General features: G+C 51.7%; 1 protein-coding gene across 1 annotated transcript in view; it reads left to right on the forward strand.

Moving 5' to 3' along the window:
* The window catches only part of ACSF3 (acyl-CoA synthetase family member 3), a 59,358-nt gene that overhangs the window by 15,339 nt on the left and 42,224 nt on the right, over positions 1–1,795 (forward strand). The window lies entirely within an intron of this gene.

Consider the following 1,795-nt stretch of genomic DNA (forward strand, 5'->3'; position numbering starts at 1 on the left):
GTAGCTGGGACTACAGGCGCCCGCCACCTCGCCCAGCTAGTTTTTTGTATTTTTTAGTAGAGACGGGGTTTCACCATGTTAGCCAGGATGGTCTCAGTCTCCTGACCTCGTGATCCTCCTGTTTCAGCCTCCCAAAGTGCTGGGATTACAGGCTTGAGCCACCGTGCCCGGCCTCTGTTTAATGTTTTAAGAAACTGGCAAACTGGCTGGGCATGGTGGCTCACACCTGAAATCCCAGCACTTTGGGAGGCTGAGGCAGGTGGATCCCTTGAGGTGGATCCCTTGAGTTCGAGACCAGCCTGACCAACATGGTGAAACTGTCTGTACTAAAAATACAAAATTAGCCGGGCACAGTGGTTCACACCTGTAATCCCAGCTAGTCAGGAGGCTGAGGTAGGAGAATCGCTTGAACCCAGGGGGCGGCGATTGCAGTGAGCCAAGATCACACCACTGCACTCCAGTCTGGGTAACAGCAAGACTCTGTCTCAAAAAAAAAAAAGAAAGACAAGAAACTGGCGAACTGTTTTTCCAAAACGGCTGTGTTGCTGTGTGTTCTCACCAGCAGCGTATGAGAGTTTTCATGTCTTTACGTCCTGCCAGCACTTGTCACTGGCTTCAGTTTGTGTTTCCCTGATGACTACTGATGTTGAGCTTTTTCTTTTTTCTTTTTTTTTGAGACTGAGTCTCGCTCTGTCACTCAGGCTGGAGTGCAGTGACTCAGTCTCGGCTCACTGCAAGCTCCGCCTCCTGGGTTCAAGCACTTCTCCTGCCTCAGCCATCTCAGCAAGTGGGATTACAGGTGCACAACTCCAGGCCCAGCTAATTTTTTGTATTTTTATAGAGATGGGGTTTCACTGTGTTGCCCAGGCTGGTCTTGAACTCCTGACCTCAACTAATCTGCCTGCCTCAGCCTCCCAAAGTGCTGTGATTATAGGCGTGAGCCACCACACCCTGCCAGATGTTGAACATTTTTTATGTTTATTTTTACTTTTTTCCTTTTGAATTATTTTTGTAGAGACAGAGCCTCCCTATGTTGCCCAGGCTGGTCTCACACTCCTGAGCTCAAGGGATCCTCCCACCTCAGCCTCCCAAAGTGCCGGGATTACAGGCGTGAGCACCGCGCCCAGTGGGCAAGATCTGTCCTGTGTGTCATGAGCCTCCCTTAGGTGCTGACCCCACAGCACAAAGAGTGCCCTCCGCCACACTGTTCGGGGCTCCGTGTGGAACACTGCGGGTAGAGAGGGCCATGGAACGAGCGTGGCTCACCAGGTCTTCCTGAAGCTTTATGGGCAATGCAAGAAACCACTAACAAGTGAGCAACTTAAAACATACTTATGTGTAAGCAAGAAGTGTTTATTATGGAGTAAAATATAAAATTCACATGACTCTTTTAAATAAAAGACTTCACCGTTCACTAGTCACTGCATGCCTTTGCATACTGGGAAGTGTGCTGACTTCGGGTCGCGGGCGGGCGGCCGCCGGGGCCTCCTGTCAGCTTCCCCAAGGTGCACATCCGCCCTCCTCTGTGTACCTGGAAGAACCTGGCCACTCACGTCTGTCCAGGCTGCAGATCCCAAAGGCCTTTCCCAGCTCTACTCACGATTGCTCTTCCCCCCACAGGCCAAATGCAGTTGTCCCGCGCAACATGGCTTCTGTGGGAAGGGGTCAGAGTCTGAGGCACCCTTTTTAGACGGAGGCACTGCAGACTCTTGAATGTAAACCATGAGAACGCGAGAACACTGTGCCTGGAGCCAGGAGCCTCTGCCGCGGCCTCAGTGCCTGCTCATCTTCCTAC

The sequence above is a fragment of the Mandrillus leucophaeus genome, unplaced genomic scaffold, assembly GCF_000951045.1.
Source record: "Mandrillus leucophaeus isolate KB7577 unplaced genomic scaffold, Mleu.le_1.0 Scaffold10, whole genome shotgun sequence".
NCBI classification, from domain to species: Eukaryota; Metazoa; Chordata; class Mammalia; order Primates; family Cercopithecidae; genus Mandrillus; species Mandrillus leucophaeus.